Below are 27070 nucleotides of genomic sequence, written 5' to 3' on the forward strand. Positions count from 1 at the left end.
CTACAGCCTCTGTGTTTGTGTTTTCCGGATATTATCGATGGACTTATTGTTTTGAATGTTTTTATCAGGGAACATTAAATTTTGTTCCATTAAAACACTAATTGGTTCATAATGGGAACACCAGCTCTACAAATTCGTATTTTCTAGGGAGAAAGCTAGAGGAAATGCGGCCAACAAACATGATATTTCTGTGTGTATAGATGACATTTTATGCACTTGCCTAACAAAAAGACTTTGCTTTTCTTCAAAACCATTTGTACTGTGATTTTCTCGGTCCATTGCATACGAATTCCACACCACTTTGTCCGGATATCACTGGATGACACCAGAAATATCCGGTTGTGTTTGGGCTAACTCAATCCGAAATATTGCTACAGCCTCTGTGTTTGTGTTTTCGGGATATTATCGATGGACTTATTGTTTTGAATGTTTTTATCAGGGAACATTAAATTTTGTACCGTTAAAACACTAATTGGTTCATAATGGGAACACCAGCTCTACACATTCGTATTTTCTAGGGAGAAAGCTAGAGGAACTGCGACAAACAAACATGATATTTCTGTTTGTATCAATGACATTTTATGCATTTGCCTAACGAAAAGACTTTGCTTTTCTCCAAAACCATTTTACTGTGATTTTCTCAGTCCATTGCATACGAATTCCACACCAGTTTGTCCGGATATGACTGGATGAAACCGGAAATATCTTTTTTTTTTTTTGCTAACTCTATCCCAGATATTGTTACCGCCTCTGTGTTTGTGTATTCCTCATATTATCCACGGACTTTTTTTTTGAATATTTTTATCAGGTGACATTTAATTTTGTTCTGCGAAACGCTTGTTGGTTCCACGTGGAGACACCAGCTCTACATATTTGTAGTTTCTAGAGAGAATGGGAGAGGAACTGCGAAAAACAAACATGATATTTCTATTTCTATAGATGACATTTTTTCGACTTGCCTAATGAAAAGACTTTGCTTTGCTCCAAAACCATTTTTACTGTGAATTTCTCGGTCCATTGCATACGAATTCCACACCACTTTGTCCAGAAGACTGGTTGAAACCAGAAATATCCGGTTGTGTTTTGGCTAACTCATTCCGAAATACTGTGAAAGCCTCTGTCTTTGTGTTTTCTGGATATTATCGATGGACTTTATTGTTTTTAATGTTTTTATCAGGAAACATTTAATTTTGTACTGTTGAAACACTAATTGGTTCCACATGGAGACACCAGCTCCACACATTCTTATTTTCTAGGGATAAAGCTAGAGGAACTGCGGCAAACAAACATGATATTTCTGTTTGTATCGATGACATTTTATGCTCTTGCCTAAACAAAGGACTTTGCTTTTCTCCAAAACCATTTGTACTGTGATTTTCTCAGTCCATTGCATACGAATTCCACACCACTTTGTCCGTATATGACTGGATGAAACCGGAAATATCTGGTTTTGTTTTGGCTAACTCAATCCCAGATATTGCTACAGCCACTGTGTTTGTTTGTTCTTGATATTATCCACAGACTTCTTTGTTTTGAATGTTTTTTATCGGGGAACATTTAATTTTGTGCTTGGAAACACTAATTGGTTCCACATGAAGACACCAGCTCTACACATTCGTAATTAGTTTTTTTTATTAAACTTTTATTTAATGGATATAAATTTCCAAAGTTCAGCTCATGGGTTACAATGGCTTCCCTCTCCCAAAACTTCCCTCCCACCCACAACCCTCCCCTTTACCGCTCCCTCTCCCCTTCCAATCACATCATGATTCATTTTCAGTTCTCTTTATATACAAAAGATCAGTTTAGTATAAATTAGGTAACGATTTCAACAGTTTGCCCCCATATAGCAACACAAAGTGAAAAAAAATACTGTTGGAGTACTAGTTATAGCATTAAATAAGAGTGTACAGCACATTAAAGGCAGAGATCTTACATAATATTTTTTTAAATTAATTAATTATCTATGCCATTTCCAATTTAACACCAGGTTTTTTTTTTCATTTCCAATTATCTTTATATACAGAAGATCGATTCAGTATATAATTAGTAAAGATCTCATCAGTTTGTACCCATGCAGAAACACAAAGTGTAAAAATACTCTTTCAGTTCTAGTTATAGAATCACTGCACATTAGACAACACATTAAGGACAGATCCCACATGGGATGTAAATACACAGTGACTCCTGTTGCTGACTTAACAATTTGACACACTTGTTCATGGCGTCAGTAATTACGTTCGTAATTTCTACAGAAAACCTATAGGCTTTGCGGCAAACAAACATGATATTTCTGTCTGTATAGATGACATTTTATGCACTTGCCGAACGAAAATACTTGCTGTTCTCCAACACCATTTGCACTGTGATTTTCTCAGTCCATTGCATACGAATTCCACACCACTTTGTCCCGGTAAGACTGGATGTAACCAGAAATATCCGGTTGTGTTTTGGCTAACTCAATCCCAGATATTGCTACAGCCTCTGCGTTTGTGTATTCCTAATATTATCCACGGACTTTATTTTTTTTGAATGTTTTTTTTTCAGGGAACATTTACTTTGGTACCGTTGAAACACTAATTGTTTCCACATGGAGACACCAGTCTACACATTCGTATTTTCTAGGCAGAAAGCTAGAGGAACTGCGGCAAACAAACATGATATTTCTGTTTGTATGGATGACATTTTATGCACTTGCCTAACGAAAAGACTTTGCTTTTCTCCAAATCCATTTTTACTGTGATTTTCACAGTCCATTGCATATGAATTCTACACCACTTTGTCCAGATATGACTGGGTGAAACCAGATATATCTGGTTGGGTTTTGGCTAACTCAACCCAAAATATTGCTACAGCCTCTAAGTTTATGTATTCCTGATATTATGGACGGACTTTATTTTTTTGAATTTTTTTTTCAGGGAACATTTAATTTGTGCTTGGAAACAATAATTGGTTCCATGTGGAGACACCAGCTCTACATATTCGTATTTTCTAGGGAAAAACCTAGACGAACTGCGGCAAACAATCATGATATTTCTGTTTGCATAGATGACATTTTATGCATTTTATTGCCTAACGAAAAGACTTTGCTTTTCTCCAAAACTATTTGTACTGTGGTTTTGTCGGTCCATTGTATACGAATTCCACACCACTTTGTCTGGATATGACTGGATGAATCCAGAAATATCTGGTTGTGTTTTGGCTAACTCAATTCGAAATATTACTATAGCCTCTGTGTTTGTGTTTTCCGGATATTATCAATGGACTTTATTTTTTTCAATGTTTTTTTTCAGGGAACATATAATTTTGTGCTTGGAAACACTAATTGGTTCCACATGGAGACACCAGCTCTACACATTCGTATTTTCTATGGAGAATGCTAGAGGAATTACGGCAAACGAACATGATATTTCTGTTTCTGTAGATGACATTTTATGTACTTGCCTAATGAGAAGACTTTGCTTTTCTCCAAAACCATTTTTACTGTGATTTTCTCGGTCCATTGCATACGAATTCCACACCAGTTTGTCTGGATATGACTGCATGAAACCAGAAATATCCGGTTTTGTTTTGCCTAACTCAATCCCAGATATTGCTACAGCCTCTGTGTTTGTGTATTCCTGATATTATCCACAGACTTTATTGTTTTGAATGTTTTTTTTAATTAGGGAACCTTTAATTTTGTACCATTGTAACACTAATTGTTTTCACATGGAGTCACCAGCTCTACGTATTCATATTTCTAGGTAGAAAGGTAGAGGAACTGCGGAAAATATACATGATATTCCTGTTTGTATAGATGACATTTTATGCACTTGCCTAACGAAAAGACTTTGCTTTTCTCCAAAACCATTTGTACTGTGATTTTCTCGATCCATTGCATACGTATTCCACACCACTTTGTCCGGATATGACTGGATGTAAACGGAAATATGCGGTTTTCTTTTGGCTAACTCAATCCCGGGTATTGCTACAGCCTCTGCGTTTGTTTTTTCTTGATATTATCCACAGACTTTTTTCTTTTCATTGTTTTTTTTAATCGTGGAACTTTTTATTTTGTGCTTAGATACTGTAATGGGTTCCACATGAAGTCACCAGCACTACATATTCGTATTTTCTAGGGAGAAAGCTAGAGGAACTGCGTCAAACAAACATGATATTTTTGTTTGTATCGATGATATTTTATCTACTTCCCTTATGAAAAGACTTTGTTTTTCTAAAAAAACATTTTTACTGTGATTTTCTAGTTCCATTGCATACAAATTCCACACCAGTTTGTCCGGATATGACTGCGTGAAACCAGACATATCTGGTTTTGTTTTGCCTAACTAAACACCAGATATTGATACGGCCTCTGTGTTTGTGTAAGCCTGATATTATTCACAGACTTTAATGATTTGAATATTTTTATAAGGGTACATTTAATTTTGTACCATTGAAATAACAATTGTTTCCACATGGAGACACCAGCTCTACACATTCATATTTTCTAGGGAGAAAGAGAGAAGGAACTGCGGCAAACAAACATGATATTTCTGTTTGTATAGATGACATTTTATGCACTTGCCTAACGAAAAGACTTTGCTTTTCTGCAAAACCATTTGTATTTTGATTTTCTCGGTCCATTGCATATGAATTCCACAACAGTTTGTCCGGAAATGACTGGATGTAACCGGAAATATCCGGTTTTGTTTTGGCTAACTCAATCCCAGATATTGCTACAGCCTCTGTGTTTGTGTTTTCCGGATATTATCCACAAACTTTATTGTTTTAAATGTTTTTTTAACAGGGAACATTTAATTTTGTACCGTTGAAACACTAATTTTTTCCACATGGAGACACCAGCTCTACACATTCATATTTTCTAGGGAGAAAGCTAGAGGAACTGCGGCAAACAAACATGATATTTCTGTTTGTATCGATGACATTTTATACACAAGCCTAACGAAAAGACTTTGCTTTTCTCCAAAACCATTTTTACTGTTATTTTCTCGGTCCATTGCATATGAATTCCACAACCCTTTGTCAGGATATGACTGGGTGAAACCGGAAATATCGGGTTGTGTTTTGGCTAACTCTGTCCCAGATATTGCTACAGCCTCTGAGTTTGTTTTTTCTGGATATTATCCACAGACTTTATTATGTTGAATGTTTTTTATTAGGGAACATTTCATTTTGAGCTTGTATAGAGTAATTAGTTCCACATGGAGACACCAGCTCTACACATTCGTATTTTCTAGGGAGAAAGCTAGAGGAACTGCGGCAAAGAAACATGATATTTCTGTTTGTATCGATGACATTTTATGCACTTGCCTAGTGAAAAGACTTTGCTTTTCTCCAAAACCATTTGTACTGTGATTTTCTCGGTCCATTTCATATGAATTCCACACCACTTTGTCCGGATATGACTGGATGAAACTAGAAATATCCGGCTGTGTTTTGGCTAACTAAATCCTAAATATTGTGAAAACCACTGTGTCTGTGTTTTCTGGATATTATCGATGGACTTTATTGTTTTAAATATTTTTTCAGGGAACATTTAATTTTGTACCGTAGAAACACTAATTGGTTCATCATGGGGACTCCAGCTCTACACATTCGTATTTTCTAGGGAGAAAGCTAGAGGAACTGCGGCAAACAAATGTGATATTTCTGTTTGTATAGATGACATTTTATGCACTTCCCACACGTAAAGACTTTGCTTTTCTCTAAAACCATTTTTACTTTGATTTTCTCTGTCCATTGCATACAAATTCCACACCAGTTTGTCCGGATATGACTGGATGAAACCGGAAATATCTGGTTTCCTTTTTGCTAATTCAAACCCAGATATTCCTACAGCCTCTTTGTTTGTGTATTCCTGATATTATCTACGGACTTTATTTTTTTTCAATGCTTTTTTCCAGGGAACATTTAATTTTGTGCTGTGAAATACTAATTTTTTCCACATGGAGACAGCAGCTCTACACATTTGTATTTTCTAGGGAGAAAGCTAGAGGAACTGTAGCAAACAAACATGATATTTCTGTTTGTATCGATGACATTTTAAGCACTTGCCTAACGAAATGACTTTGCTTTTCTCCAAAAACATTTTTTACTGTGATTTTCTTCGTCCATTGCATACGAATTTCACACCAGTTTGTCCGGATATGACTGGATGAAACCGGAAATATCCGGTTGTGTTTTGGCTAACTCAATCCCGGGTATTGTTACTACTTCTGTGTTTGTGTATTCCTGATATTATTCACAGAATTTATTGTTTGAATGTTTTTTATCAGGGAACATTTAGTTTTCTGCATGGAAACACTAATTCTTTCAAAATGGGAACACCAGCTCTACAGATTCGTATTTTCTAGGGAGAAAGCTAGAGGAACTGCGGCAAACACACATGATATTTCTGTTTGTATAGATAACATTTTATGCACTTGCCTAACGAAAAGACTTTGCTTTTCTCCGAAACCATTTGTACTGTGATTTTCTCGATCCATTGCATATGTATTCCACACCACTTTGTCCGGATATGACTGGATGTAAACGGAAATATGCGGTTTTGTTTTGGCTAACTCAATCCAGATATTGCTACAGACTCTGTGTTTTTTTTCTTGATATTATCCACAGACTTTTTTCTTTTCATTGTTTTTTTATCGTGGAACTTTTTATTTTGTGCTTGGATACTGTAATTGGTTCCACATGAAGACACCAGCACAACATATTCATATTTTCTAGGGAGAAACCTAGAGGAACTGCGGCAAAGAAACATGATATTTCTGTTTGTATCGATGACATTTTATGCACTTGCCTAGTGAAAAGACTTTGCTTTTCTCCAAAACCATTTGTACTGTGATTTTCTTGGTCCATTTCATATGAATTCCACACCACTTTGTCTGGATATGACTGGATGAAACTAGAAATATCCGGCTGTGTTTTGGCTAACTAAATCCTAAATATTGTGAAAACCACTGTGTCTGTGTTTTCTGGATATTATCGATGGACTTTATTGTTTTAAATATTTTTTCAGGGAACATTTAATTTTGTACCGTAGAAACACTAATTGGTTCATCATGGGGACTCCAGCTCTACACATTCGTATTTTCTAGGGAGAAAGCTAGAGGAACTGTGGCAAACAAACGTGATATTTTTGTTTGTATACATGACATTTTATGCACTTCCCAAACGTAAAGACTTTGCTTTTCTCCAAAACCATTTTTACTGTGATTTTCTCTGTCCATTGCATACAAATTCCACACCAGTTTGTCCGGATATGACTGGATGAAACCGGAAATATCTGGTTTTCTTTTTGCTAATTCAAACCCAGATATTCCTACAGCCTCTTTGTTTGTGTATTCCTGATATTATCTACGGACTTTATTTTTTTGAATGCTTTTTTTCAGGGATCATTTAATTTTGTGCTGTGAAACACTAATTTTTTCCACATGGAGACAGCAGCTCTACACATTCGTATTTTCTAGGGAGAAAGCTAGAGGAACTGCGGCAAACAAACATGATATTTCTGTTTGTATGGATGACATTTTAAGCACTTGCCTAACGAAACGACTTTGCTTTTCTCCAAAACCATTTTTACTGTGATTTTCTTCGTCCATTGCATACGAATTCCACACCAGTTTGTCCGGATATGACTGGATGAAACCGGAAATATCCGGTTGTGTTTTGGCTAACTCAATCCTGGGTATTGTTACCGCCTCTGTGTTTGTGTATTCCTGATATTATCCACAGAATTTATTGTTTGAATGTTTTTTATCAGAGAACATTTAGTTTTCTGCATGGAAACACTAATTGTTTCAAAATGGGAACACCAGCTCTACAGATTCGTATTTTCTAGGGAGAAAGCTAGAGGAACTGTGGCAAACAAACATGATATTTCTGTTTGTATAGATGACATTTTATGCACTGGCTTAAGGAAAAGACTTTGTTTTACTCCAAAACCATTTTTACTGTCATTTTCTCGGACCATTGCATACGAATTCCACACCAGTTTGTCCGGATATGATTGGATGAAATCGGAAATATCCGGTTTTGCTTTGGCTAACTCAATCCCAGATATTGCTACAGCCTCTGTGTTTTTTTTTTTCTGGATATTATCGATGGACTTATTGTTTTGAATGTTTTTGAAAGAATTAGGCAGGTTAGGCAGGTTTAAGATGGAGTGGCTTGAGCTAACTGCATATTGTTCTGCTTTTGTACAAATTGACTGGGCTTGCAATAATCTTGCAAGAAATGTGACTGCTTTCATAAGATGGCTGAGCTTGCAATATGTAACCGTTTTTAGGAACTATATAGGCTGAAGTTAACAGAAAATGTACCCAACCTATATCCTGTTACAACACTACAAGTTACCACACACTACATACCCGGCTTGACGACCCCTGCCCTTGCTTGCTCAAGCTAAAGATAAAAACCGCAAGGCACGTACAGCATGTAACTTCTTCCTTTATCCTGTAATCATTTAGGTTACCCAATGAAATTGTAACATAGTGGAAATATGCTAATGTTGTGGTTTTAAGCCTTAAATACTCTGTGAAACTGATGATCGGGGCCGCTCTCTCTGCACTAAACTAGAGGGTGATGCTGAGACGGCCCATTTGCAAATGAAATAAACTTCCCTCTTGCCTTTTGCATCGATTGGTGTGGAGATCGTGTATCTGGGGTTCGGTCGATTTGTGGGACTCCTGCTTCGGGGGTCCTACATTTTGGGGGCTCGTCCGGGATGCAGACCCCCCCCCCAGATTCACCCTCCATCTCCCAATTGGAGGTAAGTCTTTTCTGTTCCGTGTATTTTTGTGTGTTCCATTGTCTATCTTCCCCGGGCGCCTGGCGTACGGGTGTTTGTGTTTGCGGGCGCTGGGCGCCGAAAGAGTAGAGAGCCAGTAGAAGGAAAGGACAGACGTGTCCAGGACCCCTGGCTCGAGCCTCTGGAGGACGCTCCAGTGGCAGTCCGGGAGGAGAAGGAGGTGGATTTTGTCTCCCTCCTTCTTCGGGAGAGCCTGGCTGCTAGGCAGCCGCTCCCGAGCCTGCCTGTCAGGCGGCTGCTCCCATCGGAGGTTTTGGTTTCAGTTTTGTCTCGTTCCATAGTCGCGCGCAGTGTGTTTGTGTGTTTTGTAATTGTGTTCTGTGTTATAATTTACTTACCTTTCTTCTCCAATATGGGACAGGGATTAACTACACCTCTAAGCCTCACTTTAGGTCATTGGAAAGAGGTCCGGGAGCGGGCCCAAAACTTGTCTGTGAGAGTGCAGAAGAAGAATTGGACAGGTTTTTGTACGTCCGAATGGCCAGCCTTCAATATCGGGTGGCCACGGGATGGGACTTTTGACTCTCGTATTATCTTACAGGTGAAAAGCCAGGTCTGTAAGGAAGGGAAAGAGGGGCACCCGGATCAAGTGCCCTACATCTTTGTGTGGGAGGACCTGGCACAAAACCCCCCAAAATGGGTAAAACCTTTCCTCTTCTCCAACAGGGTGGTGGTGGTGGAGCTCGATCCCGCTACACCCGCCACCGCCCAGGTTTTAACAGGGTTAATCGAATCTATCCTTTTGACCCACCAACCGACTTGGGATGATTGCCAGCAGCTTTTGCAGGCCCTCCTGGCCACGGAAGAAAGACAACGAGTTCTCACGGAAAATCGGAAGAGCGTTCCGGGGGACAATGGTCAACCCACCCAACTGCCAAACGAAATTGATGCAGCTTTTCTGTTAACCAGATCAGATTGGGATTTCAATATGGCAGCCGGTAGGGAACGACTCCGTCTCTATCGCCAGATTCTCCTGACAGGTCTCAAAGGGGCAGGGAGACGCCCTACCAATTTGGCTAAGATACGAGCCATAATCCAGGGTAAGGGAGAGACCCCGGCGGGGTTTCTGGAGAGGTTAATGGAGGGATACCGAATGTACACCCCGTTTGATCCCCAGGCCCCAGACCGACAGTCGGATGTAATAATGTCTTTCATAGGCCAGTCGGCCCCAGACATCCGGACGCGGCTGCAGAGGCTGGAGGGCCTACAGGGCTATACATTGCCGGACCTCCTAAAGGAAGCAGAAAGAATTTTCAATAAGAGAGAAAAGAGGAAAAAACCGCGGTTAGGTCGGGACCAATGCACGTACTGCAAGGAGAAAGGACACTGGTATAGAGACTGTCCAAATAAAAAATGCCACCAGAGAAAAGAGGAAAAAGGACATTCCAGTCCTTCTACTGGAGGAGGACAATGACTGGGGGGGGTCAGGGCCAGGAGCCTCCCCCTGAGCCCCGGGTAACCTTAAGAATGGGAGGCCCCGCTAGCACCTGAGTGGCTAGAAAAATTTCCGGGGTCCTGGGCAGAGACTGGGGGAATAGGATTAGCAATTCAGCAGCCACCCATAATAGTAAATGTAAAGCCCACGGCTGAACCAATATCTGTGCGGTAGTACCCTATGACCAAGAAAGCAAAAGATGGGATTCGGCCCCATATTAAGAGACTGTTGGACTTGAAAATATTAAAGCCTTGCCAGTCCCCCTGGAACACGCCGTTATTGCCGGTAAGGAAACCAGGCACTAATGATTTCCGACCTGCGCAGGACTTACGCGAGGTAAATCGCCGGGTTGAAGATATACACCCGACAGTGCCAAATCCGTATAACTTGCTGAGTACCTTGCCCCCGTCATGTACCTGGTATACAGTGTTAGATTTAAAAGACGCTTTCTTTTGCCTGAGACTGAGCCCCCAGAGCCAACCCTTACTTGCCTTCGAGTGGAAGGATCCGAAGACCAGATTTTCGGGGCAATTGACTTGGACACGGCTTCCTCAGGGATTCAAGAACCCGCCCACACTATTCAAAATAACGACCTCCCTCAATCCCGCCACGCTGCTACCGGAACCAGGAGACCAAACGCAGGTCAGTCATAACTGTCAACAGGTGCTGACCGAAGTCCATGGGGCCCGAGAAGACCTGACAGATCGGCCCCTACCAGATGCTGAGTACACCTGGTATACTGATGGCAGCAGCTTCCTCCATCAAGGTGAGAGGAGGGCAGGGGCGGTGGTGGTCGACGGGAAGGCTGTTGTTTGGGCCTCTGCCTTACCACCAGGCACTTCAGCCCAAAAAGCTGAGTTAATTGCACTAACTCAAGCCCTAAAACGGGCAAAGGCAAGGAGAGTAAACATTTATACGGACAGTCGGCACGCCTTTGCCACTGCACATGTGCATGGTGAAATATACAAAAGAAGGGGACTGCTAACTTCGGGAGGCAGAGAAATCAAAAATAAACAAGAAATCCTAGACCTCCTACAGGCCCTCTTCCTACCAAAGAAGGTGAGCATCATGCATTGCCCAGGTCACCAAAAAGGAGAGGACCCAGTGGCACAAGGTAACCGGATGGCAGATGAGGTGGCCAGGGCCAGTGCCTTAGGTAGCGACGTGTTAAACTTTAACGCGCTGAACTCCCCCAGCCGGGAGCCGGGATGGACTTATACCAAACAGGATGTGGCAGCTATACAAAGGCTGGGGGGAATATATAATGAAGCTACTAAAAATTGGAAGATACAGGACAAGGTTGTGCTACCCAAAGAGGAAACTAAGAGACTAGTACAAGATTTACACAGATGGACCCACTTAGGATATAAAAAGCTAAAAACTTTGCTGAACAGAGAAGAGACTTCTCATTGTTTATTAGGGCTAGATACAGCGGTAAAGCAAACCATAGAGGCCTGCATCCCATGTGCCAAAGTAAATCCCAAATGCTCCAAAATACCTGAAGGAATAAGAGTGCGGGGAGCTAGACCAGGAAAAAGGAAACGGCACAAGTGGTGAAAAAAAAAAAAACTGTTAGAAGAAATCTTCCCGCGGTTTGGCTTACCTAAGGTATTGGGGTCAGATAATGGACCCGCTTTCGTCTCCCGGGTAAGCCAGTTGGTGGCCAAGGTGCTGGGGATTGATTGGAAATTACATTGTGCATACAGACCCCAGAGTTCAGGTCAGGTAAAACGTATGAACAGAACAATAAAAGAGACCTTAACTAAATTAATAGTGGAGACTGGCACTAGAGACTGGGTCGAGTTGCTGCCGATGGCTTTGTTTAGGGCTCGTAATACACCTTCTATATGTGGATTAACACCTTATGAAATATTGTATGGAGGTCCCCCACCCGCGGCGGATTTGTTAGGACCCATTGCTGACTCTTTTGCAACTTCCCCTACCCTGTAGACTCGCTTCCGTGCCTTGCAGCTGATTCACAAGCACATGGGAAAGCAGCTGGTGGCTGCCGCATATTGGTCCAGGGGTTTCGTGCTCCCACACTCGTTCCAGGCTGGGGACACCGTCTATGTTCGCAGGCACCAAAGCACGACTCTTGAGCCGCGCTAGACCACCCCAACAGCGGTAAAAGTCGACGGATTCGCCGCCTGGGTCCACGCGTTCTATGTGAAGCGAGCCCTACTGGAGGAGGACAAAACTCAGGACGATTGCCCCGCTGACCGGACAGTATGGAAGGCACAACACACTCAAAATCCACTCAAGATAAGACTCTTAAAGACTGTTTAGTACTTGTAATACTTTTGATTTTTCTTACCCCGATTATGGGCAGCCCACATACCCCAAGGAGGCTCACGTGGGAGGTGAGATCTGGTACCACTGAGGTCGTGTGGTCCGTTTCCCACGAGGCCCCTTCTGGGACGTGGTGGCCTTCATTGCACCCTGATGTGTGTCAGTTGGTAGCAGGGATAGACACCTGGGATATACCGGACTGGAGCCCAGCCGAAATCCCCAAGGAAGGAGTCCCCGCCAGCGCCGCTGGAGGGTGGATCCCCATGGTCTACGGCGCCAGGTGGCTTGGGTGCAGATATAAGACAAAAAGATGCCAGTTACAACAACAAGAGTTTTACGTGTGCCCTAAGGATGGCAGGTCTACGGAAGAAAGGTGGCGGTGCGGGGGGCCAGAATCTCTTTACTGTAAAGCCTGGGGATGTGAGACCACGGGTCACGCATATTGGAAACCCTCCTCTAGTTGGGATTGGATTACTGTGCACCGTAATTTCACCCCGGGAACAGGGCCCTCCTGCTCTATGCCCCTAAACATTTCCTTCACAGAAAAGGGAAAAAAGGCCAACATTGCTGACTGGAAAAGGGGAAGGACTTGGGGTTTAAGGTTTTATGTTTCTGACTACGATCCTGGGTTCCAATTTTCCATTCAACTTAAAGAAAAAACTATCTCTCAGTCTATAAGCCCCAACCTAGTGTTGGCGGGGTTGGCGGATCAGAGGCCGAGGCCTGTGTTGGCAGATCAAAGGCCTGTGTCTAGGGTTACACCCCCAAGATCCCAGGGCCAACCCTCGACCTCTCCACCTTCCCTGACGACAGGGGCAGCTGTGAGTCCTAACTCGTCTCCTGCTGTATGGCTGGGCACAGGGGACCGCCTCTTAGGCCTAATACATGGGGCCTTCCAAGCACTAAATGGCTCTGACCCCGATAGGACCCGGGATTGCTGGCTGTGCCTTGCCACACCTCCCCCTTATTATGAGGGAGTAGCTGTCGTTGGGAATTGGACCAACCTACTATTGTCCCTCCCCAGTGCTCCAATCTTCCATCCCACCGACTAACTCTTACAGAAGTATCAGGACAGGGACTTTGCGTAGGCTCCATTCCCCCTCAATATCAGGGCCTCTGTAATAAAACTATGACTCTCAAACCAGGCACCTATTATTTAACAGGACCAAATGGGACATTTTGGGCATGCAATACAGGCCTAACCCCCTGCTTGGCAGGACAAACTCATAATCAAACTCATGAATGGTGCGTCATGGTTGAGGTATGGCCTCGGGTCACACTACATGACCCTGAGGAAGTCTACCGACAATATGAGGGAAATCTCCGGCTCCCTAGGAAACCCCTAACCATAACGCTAGCCCTCATATTGGGAGGACTCACAGTCAGGGGCATCGGAGCAGGCATAGGTACCGGAGCCACTGCTCTGTCAAAGACAAATCAGTTTCACCTGTTACAGCAAGCTATGCATTCAGATTTACAAGCTTTAGAAGAATCTGTCAGTGCCTTGGAAAAGTCCTTAACTTCACTTTCCGAGGTAGTATTACAAAATAGAAGGGGGCTGGACCTGGTATTTTTAAAGGAAGGGGGACTCTGTGCAGCCCTAAAGGAAGAGTGTTGTTTCTATGCGGATCACACTGGAGTGGTCAGAGATAGCATGGCAAAATTAAGGGAAAGACTAAAACAACGACAGAGCCATTTTGAGGCAGGACAGTCATGGTTTCAGAGCTGGTTTAATTCATCCCCTTGGTTAACAACCCTAATCTCCACCATCACAGGACCCTTAATAATATTACTTTTAATTTTAACCTTTAGACCCTGCATAATAAATAGGCTTCTTCAGTTTATTAAAAGTAAATTGTCTATCACCCACGCCTTGGTCCTGACCCAGCAGTACCAAAGTTTAAAAATGAAGGACATAGAAGAAAAATTTCAGGATGCAGCTATTCCTTAAATTTTAAGATTAAAATTTGCCAAAAACAAGAGGAGGGAATGAAAGAATTAGGCAGGTTAGGCAGGTTTAAGATGGAGTGGCTTGAGCTAACTGCATATTGTTCTGCTTTTGTACAAATTGACTGGGCTTGCAATAATCTTGCAAGAAATGTGACTGCTTTCATAAGATGGCTGAGCTTGCAATATGTAACCGTTTTTAGGAACTATAAAGGCTGAAGTTAACAGAAAATGTACCCAACCTATATCCTGTTACAACACTACAAGTTACCACACACTACATACCCGGTTTGACGACCCCTGCCCTTGCTTGCTCAAGCTAAAGATAAAAACCGCAAGGCACGTACAGCATGTAACTTCTGCCTTTATCCTGTAATCATTTAGGTTACCCAATGAAATTGTAACATAGTGGAAATATGCTAATGTTGTGGTTTAAGCCTTAAATACTCTGTGAAACTGATGATCGGGGCCGCTCTCTCTGCACTAAACTAGAGGGTGCTGCTGAGACGGCCCATTTGCAAATAAAATAAACTTCCCTCTTGCTTTTTGCATTGATTGGTGTGGAGATCGTGTATCTGGGGTTCGGTCGATTTGTGGGACACCTGCTTTGGGGGTCCTACAGTTTTATCAGGGAACATTTAATTTTGTGCCGTAGAAACACTAATTTGTTCATCATGGGAACACCAGCTCTACACATTCGTACTTTCAGGGAGAAACCTAAAGGAACTGCGGCAAACAAACATGATATTTCTGTTTGTATCGATGATATTTTATCTACTTGTCTATTGAAAAGACTTTGCTTTTCTCCAAAACCATTTTTTACTGTGATTTTCTCGGTCCATTGCATACGAATTCCACATGACTTTGCACAGATATGACTGCATGAAACCGGAAATATCCGATTGTGTTTGGCTAACTCAATCTCAGATATTGATACAGCCTCTGTGTTTGTGCATTCCTGATATTATCCACGGATTTTATTGTTTTTAATGTTAATTATCAGGGAACATTTAATTTTGTGCTTGGAAACACTAATAGCTTCCCCATGGAGACACCAGCTCTACACATTCTAATTTTCTAGGGAGAAAGCTAGAGGAACTGCGGCAAACAATCATGATATTTCTGTTTGTATCGATGACATTTTATGCTCTTGCCTAACGAAAAGACTTTGCTTTTCTCCAAAACCATTTGTACTGTGATTTTCTCAGTCCATTGCATACGAATTCCATACCACTTTCTCAGGATATGACTGGATGTACCAGAAATAGCTGGTTGTGTTTTGGCTAACTCAATTCCAGATATTGCTACAGCCTCTGTGTTTGTGTATTCCTGATATTATCGATGGACTTTATTGTTTTGAATGTTTTTTTTTTCAGGGAACATTTAATTTTTTACCGTAGAAACACTCATTGGTTCATCATGGGGACACCAGCTCTACACATTCATATTTTCTAGGGAGAAAGCTTGAAGAATTGCGGCAAACAAACATGATATTTCTGTTTCTATTATTGACATTTTATGCACTTTCCAAACGTAATGACTTTGCTTTTCTCCAAAACCATTTTTACTGTGATTTTCTCGGTCCATTGCATACGAATTCCACACCACTTTGTCCGGATATGCCTGGATGAAACAGGAAATATCTTGTTTTGTTTTGCCTAACTCAATCCCAGATATTCCTGCAGCCTCTATATTTGTTTTTTCTAAATATTATCAACAGACTTTATTGTATTGAATGTTTTTTATCGGGGAACATTTTATTTTGAGCTTTAATACGGTAATTATTTCCACATGGAGACAGCAGCTCTACACATTCGTATTTTCTAGGGAGAAAGCTAGAGGAACTGCGGTAAACAAACATGATATTTCTGTTTGTATAGATGACATTTTATGCACTTCCCTAACGTAAAGACTTTGCTTTTCTCCAAAACTATTTGTACTGTGATTTCTCAGTCCATTGCATACGAATTCCACACAACTTTGTCCGGATATGACTGGAAGAACTGGAAATAATCGCTTTTCTTTTGGCTAACTCAATCCCAGAGATTGCTACAGCCTCTGTGTTTGTGCATTCCTGATAATATCAACGGAATTCATTGTTTTGAATGTTTTTTATCAGGGAACATTTAATTTTGTACCGTTGAAACACTAATTGTTTCCAGATGGAGACACCAGCTCTACACATTCCTATTTTCTAGGGAGAAAGCTAGAGGAACTGCGGCAAACAAATATGATATTTCTGTTTGTATCGATGACATTTTAAGCACTTGCCTAACGAAAAGACTTTGCTTTTCTCCAAAACCATTTTTACTGCGGTTTTCTCGGTCCATTGCATATGAATTCCACACCACTTTGTCCGGATATGACTGCATGAAACCGGAAATATCTGGTGGTGTTTTTTGTCTAAAACAATCTGAATATTGCTACAGTGTCTGTGTTTGTGTATTCCTGATATTATCCACAGACGTTATTTTTTTCAATGTTTTTTTCAGGGAACATTTAATTTTGTGCTTGGAAACACTAATTGGTTCCACATGGAGATAGCAGTACTATATATTCGTATTTTCTAGGGAGAATGCTAGAGGAACTGTGGCAAAGAAACATGATATTTCTGTTTCTATAGATAACATTTTATGCACTTGCCTAACGAATAGACTTTGCTTTTCTCCAAAACCATTTTTACTGTGATTTTCTCGGTCCATTGCATATGAATTCCATACCACTTTGTCAGGATATGACTGGATGTACCAGAAATAGCTGGTAGTGTTTTGGCTAACACAATCCCAGATATTGCTACAGCCTCTGTGTTTGTGTATTCCTGACATTATCGATGGACTTTATAGTTTTGAATGTTTTTTTTTTCAGGGAACATTTAATTTTTTACCGTAGAAACACTCATTGGTTCATCATGGGGACAGCAGCTCTACACATTCATATTTTCTAGGGAGAAAGCTTGAGGAATTGCGGCAAACAAACATGATATTTCTGTTTCTATTATTGACATTTTATGCACTTGCCAAACGTAAAGACTTTGCTTTTCTCCAAAACCATTTTTACTGTGATTTTCTCGGTCCATTGCATACGAATTCCACATCAGTTTGTCTGGATATGACTTGATGAATCCGGAAATATCCGGTTGTGTTTTGGCTAACACTATCAGAAATATTGCTACAGCCTGTGTGTTTGTGTATTCCTGATATTATCCACGGACTTTATTTTTTTCAATGTTTTTTTAACAGGGAACATTTAATTTTTTACCGTTGAAACACTAATTGTTTCCACATGGAGACACCAGCTCTACACATTCGTATTTTCTAGGGAGAAAGCTAGAGGAACTGCAGTAAACAAACATGATATTTCTGTTACTATAGATAACATTTTATGCACTTGCCTAACGAAAAGACTTTGCTTTTCTCCAATACCATTTTTTACTGTGATTTTCTCAGTCCATTGCATACGAATTCTACACCAGTTTGTCCAGATATGACTGGGTGAAACCAGATATATCTCATTGTGTTTTGGCTAACTCAATCAGAAATATTGCTACAGCCTCTAAGTTTGTGTATTCCTGATATTATAGATGGACTTTATTTTTTTCAATATTTTTTTCAGGGAATATTTAATTTATAATGGAAACAATAATTGGTTCCACGTGGAGACACCAGCTGTACATATTCGTATGTTCTAGGGAAAAAGCTAGACGAACTGAGGCAAACAATTATGATATTTCTGTTTGCATAGATGATATTTTATACACTTGCCTAACAAAAAGACTTTGCTTTTCTCCAAAACTATTTGTTGTGACTTTGCCGGTGCATTATATACGAATTCCACACCACTTTGTCCGGATATGACTGGATGAATCCAGAAATATCTGGTTCTGTTTTGGCTAACTCAATCCGAAATATTACTACAGCCTCTGTGTTTGTGTATTCCTGATATTATCGACGGACTTAATTTTTTTTCAATGTTTTTTTTCTGGGAACATATAATTTTGTGCTTGGAAACACTAATTGGTTCCACATGAAGACACCAGCTCTACACATTCGTATTTTCTATGGAGAAAGTTAGAGGAATTGCGGAAAACGAACATGATATTTCTTTTTCTTAGATGACATTTTATGCACTTGCCAAACGAGAAGACTTTGCTTTTCTCCAAAACCATTTTTACTGTGATTTTCTCGGTCCATTGCATACGAATTCCACACCAGTTTGTCAGAATATGACTGGATGAAACCGGAAATACCCGGTTTTGTTTTGGCTAACTCAATCCCAGATATTGCTGCAGACCCTATGTTTCTGAATTCCTGATATTATCCACGGACTTTATTGTTATGAATGTTTTTATCAGGGAACATTTAATTTTGTGCTGTGAAACACTAATTTTTTCCAAATGGAGACACCAGCTCTACATATTTGTATTTTCTAGGGAGAAAGCTAGAGGAACTGCGGCAAACAAATATGATATTTCTGTTTGTATCGATGATATATAATCTACTTCCCTAATGAAAGACTTTGCTTTTCTCCAAAACCATTTTTACTGTGATTTTCTCGGTCCATTGCATACGAATTCCACACCAGTTTGTCAGAATATGACTGGATGAAACCGGAAATACCCGGTTTTGTTTTGGCTAACTCAATCCCAGATATTGCTGCAGACCCTATGTTTCTGAATTCCTGATATTATCCACGGACTTTATTGTTATGAATGTTTTTATCAGGGAACATTTAATTTTGTGCTGTGAAACACTAATTTTTTCCAAATGGAGACACCAGCTCTACATATTTGTATTTTCTAGGGAGAAAGCTAGAGGAACTGCGGCAAACAAATATGATATTTCTGTTTGTATCGATGATATATAATCTACTTCCCTAATGAAAGACTTTGCTTTTCTCCAAAACCATTTTTACTGTGATTTTCTCAGTCCATTGCATACGAATTCCACACCATTTGTCCGGATATGACTGGATGAATTCGGAAATATCCGGTTGTGTTTTGGCTAACTCAATCCGAAAATTTGCTACAGCCTCTGTGTTTGTGTATTCCTGATATTATCCACGGACTTTATTTTTTTCAATGTTTTTTAACAGGGAACATTTAATTTTGTACTGTTGAAACACTAATTGTTTCCACAGGGAGACACCAGCTCTACACATTCGTGTTTTCTAGGGAGAAAGCTAGAGGAACTGCGGCAAACAAACATGATATTTCTGTTTGTATAGATGACATTTTATGAACTTGCCTAACTAAAAGACTTTGCTTTTCTCCAAATCCACTTGTACTGTGATTTTCTCAGTCCATTGCATACGAATTCTACACCCTTTGTCCGGATATGACTGGGTGAAACCAGATATATCTGGTTGGGTTTTGGCTAACTCAATCCGAAATTTTGCTACAGCCTCTAAGTTTGTGTATTCCTGATATTATCCACAGACTTTATTGTTTTGAATATTTTTTTCAGGGAACATTTAAATTTGTGCTGTGAAACAGTAATTGTTTCCACATGGAGACACCAGCTCTACATATTTGTGTTTTGTAGGGAGAAAGCTAGAGGAACTGCGGCTAAAAAACATGATATTTCTGTTTGTGTATGATATTTTATCTACTTCCCTAATGAAAGACTTTGCTTTTCTCCAAAGCATTTGTACTGTGATTTTCTCGGTCCATTGAATACAAATTCCACAATTTGTCAGGATATGATTGGATTTAACAGAAATATCTGGTTGTGTTTTAGCTAACTAAATCCGATTATTGTGAAAGACTCTGTGTTTTTGTGTTTTCTGGATATTATCGATGGACTCATTGTTTTGAATGTTTTTATCAGGGAACATTTAATTTTGTGCTGTGAAACACTACTTGGTTCATCATGGGGACACCAGCTCTACACATTCGTATTTTCTAGGGAGAAAGCTAGAGGAACTGCGGCAAACAAACATGATATTTCTGTTTGTATAGATGACATTTTATGCACTTGTCTAATGAAAAGACTTTGCTTTTCTCCAAAACCATTTTTACTGTGATTTTCTCGGTCCATTGCATACGAATTCCACATGACTTTGTCCGGATTTCACTGGATGAAACCGGAAATATCCAGTTGTGTTTTGGCTAACTCAATCACAGATAATGCTACAGCAACTCTGTTTGTGTTTTCCGGATATTATCAACGGATTTATTGTTTTGAATTTTTTTTATCAGGGAACATTTAATTTTATGCTTGCAAACTCTAATTGGTTCCACATGGAGACACCAGCTCTACACATTCTTATTTTCTAGGGAGAAATCTAGAGGAAATGCGGTAAACAAACATAATATTTCTGTTTGTATAGATGACATTTGATACACTTGCCTAACGAAAAGACTTTGCTTTTCGCCAAAACCATTTTTACTGTGAGTTTCTCGGTCCATTGCATACGAATTCCACACCAGTTTGTCCGGATATGACTGGATGAAACCAGAAATATCCAGTTGTGTTTTGGCTATCTCAATCCGGAATACTGTGAAAGCCTCTGTGTTTGTGATTTCTGGATATTATCGATGGACTTTATTTTTTTGAATGTTTTTATCAGGGAACCTTTAATTTTGTAACGTAGAAACACTAATTGGTTCATCATGGGGAAACCAGCTCTACACATTCGTATTTTCTAGGGAGAATGCTAGAGGAACTGCGACAAACAAACATGATATTTCTGTTTCTATCGATGACATTTTATGCACTTGCCTAACGAAATGATTTTGCTTTCCTCCAAACCATTATTACTGTGATTTTCTTGGTAGATTGCATACGAGTTCCACACCAGTGTTCCGAATATGACCGGATGAAGCCGGAAATATCTGATTTTGGTTTGGCTAACTCAATCCGAAATATTGTGAAAGCCTCTGTGCTTGTGTTTTCAGGATATTATCATAGGACTTTATTGTTTTGAATTTTTTTTATCGGGGAACATTTAATTTAGTGCTTTGATACACTAATTGGTTCCACAAGGAGACACCAGCTCTACACATTCGTATTTTATAGGGAGAAAGCTAGAGGAACTGCGGCAAACAAACATGATATTTCTGTTTGTTTAGACGACATTTTATGCACTTTCCTAAAGAAAAGACTTTGCTTTTCTCCAAAACCATTTTTACTGTGATTTTGTCAGTCCATTGCATACGAATTCCACACCAGTTTGTCCGGATATCACTGGATAAAACCAGAAATATCCCGTTGTGTTTTGGCTAACTCAATCCGGAATACTGTGAAAGCCTCTGTGTTTGTGTTTTCTGGATATTATCGATGGACTTTATTGTTTTGAATGTTTTTATCAGGGAACCTTTAATTTTGTACTGTTGAAACACTAATTGGTTCATCATGGGGACACCAGCTCTACACATTCGTAATTTCTAGGGAGAAAGCTAGAGGAACTGCGGCAAACAAACATGATATTTCTGTTTGTATAGATGACATTTTATGCACTTGCCTAACGAAATGATTTTGCTTTCCTCCAAACCATTATTACTGTGATTTTCTCGGTACATTGCATACGAGTTCCACACCAGTGTTCCGAATATGACTGGATGAAGCCGGAAATATCTGATTTTGGTTTGGCTAACTCAATCCGAAATATTGTGAAAGCCTCTGTGCTTGTGTTTTCAGGATATTATCGTAGGACATTATTGTTTTGAATTTTTTTTATCGGGGAACATTTAATTTAGTGCTTTGATACACTAATTGGTTCCACAAGGAGACACCAGCTCTACACATTCGTATTTTCTAGGGAGAAAGCTAGAGGAACTGCAGCAAATAAACATCATATTTCTGTTTGTATCAATGACATTTTATGCACTTACCTAACAAAAAGACTTTGCTTTTCTCCATAACCATTTTTACTGTGATTTACTCGGTCCATTGCATATGAATTCAAAACGACTTTTTCCGGATATGACTGGATGAAACTGGAAATATCCGATTTTGTTACAGCTAACTCAATCCCAGATATTGTTACCGCCTCTGTGTTTGTGAATTCCTGATATTATCCACAGACTTTATTGTTTTTAATGTTTATTATCAGGGAACATTTAACTTTGTGCTGAGAAACACTAGTTGGATGCACTTGGAGACACCAGCTCGACATATTTTTATTTTCCATAGAGAAAGCTAGATGAACTGCGGCAAACAAACATGATATTTCTGTTTGTATCGATGACATTTTACGCACTTGCCTAACGAAAAGACTTTGCTTTTCTCCAAAACCATTTTACTGTAATTATCTCGTTCCATTCCATACGAATTCCACACGAGTTTGTCCGGATATGACTGGATGAAACCAGAAATATACAGTTTTCTTTGGCTAACTGAATCCCAGATATTGCTAAAGCCTCTGTGTTTGTTTTTTCTGGATATTGTCCACAGACTTTATTGTTTTGAATGTTTTTTATCGGGGAACATTTAATTTTGTGCTGGGAAACACTAATTTTATTTTGAGCTTGGATACATTAATTGGTTACACATGGAGACACCAGCTCTACACATTTGTATTTTCTAGGGAGAAAGCTAGAGGAACTGCGGCAAACAAACATGATATTTCTGTTTGTATACATGACATTTTATGCACTTGCCTAACGTAAAGACTTTGCTTTTCTTCAAAACCATTTTTACTGTGATTTTCTCAGACCATTTCATACGAATTCCACACCACTTTGTCTGGATATGACTGGATGAATCCAGAAATATCTGGTTGTGTTTTGGCTAACTCAATCCGAAATATAGCTACAGCCTCCGTGTTTGTGTATTCCTGATATTATCCACGGACTTTTTTTTTTGAATTTTTTTAAGGGAACATTTAATTTTGGGCTTGTAAACACTAATTGGTTCACATGGAGACACCAGCTCTACACATTCGCATTTTCTAGGGAGAAAGCTAGAGGAACTGCGGCAAACAAACATGATATTTCTGTTTGTATTGATGACATTTTATGCACTTGCCTAACGAAAATACTTTGCTTTTCTCCAAAACGATTTTTACTGTGAATTTCTCGGTCCATTGCATACGAATTCCAAACCACTTTGTCCGGATATGACTGAAAAGAACCAGAAATATCCGGTTGTCTTTTGGCTAACTCAATCTGAAATACTGTGAAAGCCTCTGTGTTTGTGTTTTCTGGATATTATCGATGGACTTTATTGTTTTGAATGTTTTTTTTTTTCAGGGAACATTTAATTTTGTACCGTAGAAACACTACTTGGTTCATCATGGGGACACCAGCTCTACACATTTGTATTTTCTAGGGAGAAAGCTAGAGGAACTGTGGTAAGCAAACATGATATTTCTTTTTGTATAGATGACATTTTATGCACTTGCCTCACGAAAATACTTTGCTTTTCTCCAAACCCTTTTTACTGTGATTTTCTCGTTCCATTGCATACGAATTCCACACGAGTTTCTGCGGATTTGACTGCATGAAACCGGAAATTTCCGGATTTGTTTTGGTTAACTCAATACTAAATATTGTGAAAGCCTCTGTGTTTGTGTTTTCTGGATATTATCGATGGACCTTATTGTTTTGAATGTTTTTATCAGGGAACATTTAATTTGGTACCGTAGAAACACTAATTCGATCATCATGGGGACACCAACTCTACGCATTCGTATTTTCTAGGGAGAAATCTAGAGGAACTGTGGCAAACAAACATGATATTTCTGTTTGTATCAATGACATTTTATGCACTTGCCTAACGAAAAGACTTTGCTTTTCTCCAAAACCAATTTACTGTGATTCTCTCAGTCCATTGCATCCGAATTCCACACCACTTTGTACACATATGCCTGGATGAAACCGGAAATATCCGGTTTTGTTTTGGCTATTGCAATCCAAAATATTGTGAAAGCCTCTGTGTTTGTGATTTCTGGATATTATCGATGGACTTTATTGTGTTGTTTATTTTAATCAGGAAACATTTAATTTTATACCGTAGAAACACTAATTGGTTCATCATGGGGACACCAGCTCTACACATTCGTATTTTCTAGGGAGAAAGCTAGAGGAACTGCGGCAAACAAACATGATATTTCTGTTTATAAAAATGACATTTTATGCACTTGCCTAACTAAAAGACTTTGCTTTTCTCCAAAAAAAATTTTACTAAGATTTTTTTGGTTCATTGCATCCGAGTTCCACACCACTTTGTCTGGATATGCCGGGATGAAACCAGAAATATCCGGTTGTGTTTTGGCTAACTGAATCCGAAATATTGTGAAAGCCTCTTTGTTTGGGACTTCTGGATATTATCGATGGACTTTATTGTGTTGTTTATTTTTATCAGGGAACATTTAATTTTGTACCGTAGAAACACTAATTGGTTCATCATGGGGACACCAGCTCTACACATTCGTATTTTCTAGGGAGAAAGCTAGAGCAACTATGCAAACAAACATGATATTTCTGTTTGTATAGATGACATTTTATGCATTTGCCTAATGAAAAGTCTGTGCTTTTCTCCAAAACCATTTTTATTGTGATTTTCTCGGTCCATTGCATACGAATTCCACAACAGTTTGTCCGGATATAGCCAGATGAAACCGGAAATATCCAGTTTTGTTTAGGCTAACTCAATCCCAGATATTGCAACAGCCTCTGTGTTTCTGTTTTGAGGATATTATGAACGGATATTTTGTTTTGAATGTTTTTTTATCTGGGAACATTTTATTTTGAGCTTGGATACAGTAATTGGTTCCACGTGGAGACACTCGCTCTACGTATTCGTATTTTCTAGGTAAAAAACTGGAGGAACTGCGGGAAACAAACATGATATTTTTGTTTGTATAGATGACATTTTATGCACTCGCCTAACGAAAGGACTTTGCTTTTCTCCAAAACCAATTTTACTGTGATTTTCTCGGTCCATTGCATACGAATTCCACACCAGTTTGTCCGGATATAACTGGATGAAAACAGAAATATCTGGTTGTGTTTTGGAAAACACTCTGCGAAATATTGTGATAGATTTTGTGTTTGTGTTTTCAAGATATTATCAATTGACTTTATTGTTTTGAATGTTTTTATCAGGGAACATTTAATTTTGTGCTGGGAAACACTAATTGGTTCCACATGGAGACACCAGTCTACACATTCGTATTTTCTAGGGAGAAAGCTAGAATAACTGCAGTAAACAAACATGATGTTTCTGTTTGTATAGATGACATTTTATGCACTGGCTTAAGGAAAAGACTTTGTTTTACTCCAAAACCAGTTTTACTGCGATTTTCCCGGTTCATTGCATACGAATTCCACCAAACTTAGTCCGGATATGACTGGATGAAACCAGAAATATCCGGTTGTGTTTTGGCTAACTCAATCCCAGATATTGTGAAAGCTTCTGTATTGGTGTTTTCCGGATATTATCAACGGATTTTATGGTTTTGCATGTTATTTATCAGGGAACATTTAATTTTGTACCTTAGAAACACTAATTGGTTCCACACGGAGACACCAGCTCTACACATTTGTATTTTCTAGGGAGAAAGCTAGAGGAACTGCGGGAAACAAACATGATATTTCTGTTTGTATAGATGACATTTTATGCACTTGCATAACGAAAAAAACTTTGCTTTTCTCCAAAACCATTTTTACTGTGATTTTCTCGGTCCATTGCATACGAATTCCACCTCACTTTGTCCGGATATGACTGGATGAAACCAGAAATATCCGTTTTCTTTTTTTTTGGCTTACTATATTCCAGATATTACTACAGACTCTGTGTTTGTGTTTTCTGGATATTATCGATGGATTATATTGTTTTGAATGTTTTTATCAGGGAACACTTAATTTTGTGCTGGGAAACACTAATTGGTTCCACATGGAGACACCAGTCTACACATTCGTATTTTCTAGGGAGAAAGCTAGAATAACTGCAGTAAACAAACATGATGTTTCTGTTTGTATAGATGACATTTTATGCACTGGCTTAAGGAAAAGACTTTGTTTTACTCCAAAACCAGTTTTACTGCGATTTTCCCGGTTCATTGCATACGAATTCCACCAAACTTAGTCCGGATATGACTGGATGAAACCAGAAATATCCGGTTGTGTTTTGGCTAACTCAATCCCAGATATTGTGAAAGCTTCTGTATTTGTGTTTTCCGGATATTATCAACGGATTTTATGGTTTTGCATGTTTTTTATCAGGGAACATTTAATTTTGTACCTTAGAAACACTAATAGGTTCAACATGGAGACACCAGTCTACACATTCGTATGTTCTAGGGAGAAAGTTAGAGGAACTGCGGGAAACAAACATGATATTTCTGTTTGTATACATGACATTTTATGCACTTGCATAACGAAAAAAACTTTGCTTTTCTCCAAATCCATTTTTACTGTGATTTTCTCGGTCCATTGCATACGAATTCCACCTCGCTTTGTCCGGATATGACTGGATGAAACCAGAAATATCCGGTTGTGTTTTGGCTTACTACAACCCAGATATTGTGAAAGCCTCTGTGTTTATGTTTTCCGGATACTATCAACGGAATTTATGTTTTTGCATGTTATTTTTCAGGGAACATTTAATTTTGTGCTGGGAAACACTAATTGGTTCCACATGGAGACA

The sequence above is a fragment of the Lepus europaeus genome, chromosome 19 (genome assembly GCF_033115175.1).
Source record: "Lepus europaeus isolate LE1 chromosome 19, mLepTim1.pri, whole genome shotgun sequence".
NCBI lineage: Eukaryota > Metazoa > Chordata > Mammalia > Lagomorpha > Leporidae > Lepus > Lepus europaeus.